The sequence below is a fragment of the Penaeus monodon genome, chromosome 32, assembly GCF_015228065.2.
Source record: "Penaeus monodon isolate SGIC_2016 chromosome 32, NSTDA_Pmon_1, whole genome shotgun sequence".
NCBI classification, from domain to species: Eukaryota; Metazoa; Arthropoda; class Malacostraca; order Decapoda; family Penaeidae; genus Penaeus; species Penaeus monodon.
Window position 1 is genome coordinate 7173508 of NC_051417.1, and position 365 is coordinate 7173872.

At 32.3% G+C, this 365-nt stretch overlaps 1 protein-coding gene across 1 annotated transcript in view; it reads left to right on the forward strand.

Moving 5' to 3' along the window:
* The window catches only part of LOC119593530 (myosin-2 heavy chain, non muscle-like), a 15436-nt gene that overhangs the window by 7169 nt on the left and 7902 nt on the right, over nucleotides 1-365 (forward strand). The window lies entirely within an intron of this gene.

A 365-nucleotide genomic window follows, 5' to 3' on the forward strand; every position in this document is an offset into this window, starting at 1 on the left:
CTCACAACAATACTACCACCTCCTTCCTCCAGCTCATCGTTGTTATATATCTTTTTTTATTCACTCCTTTCGTTTGAAAAAAACATCTCCTTTCGAAAATCTTATGCACGTTTTGTAGTGATGTTATAACGAGGTTATTTAAGAGCTTAAACAGAACCAAAAACAACACAAGAAAACTCACTGACCCTTTGAGTTTTGTCAAAAAAGGTCAGCAATTTCATCGATGGTCCGGCTGCCAATGGTTATGAAAATATTATATGAAAATGGGGAAGAAAAAACACAAAAAACAAGAGAAATTTAATATCCATACATCTGCATTTAGATTTAAAATCTAAAATGATATATGAAAATAGGGAAATAGAAGG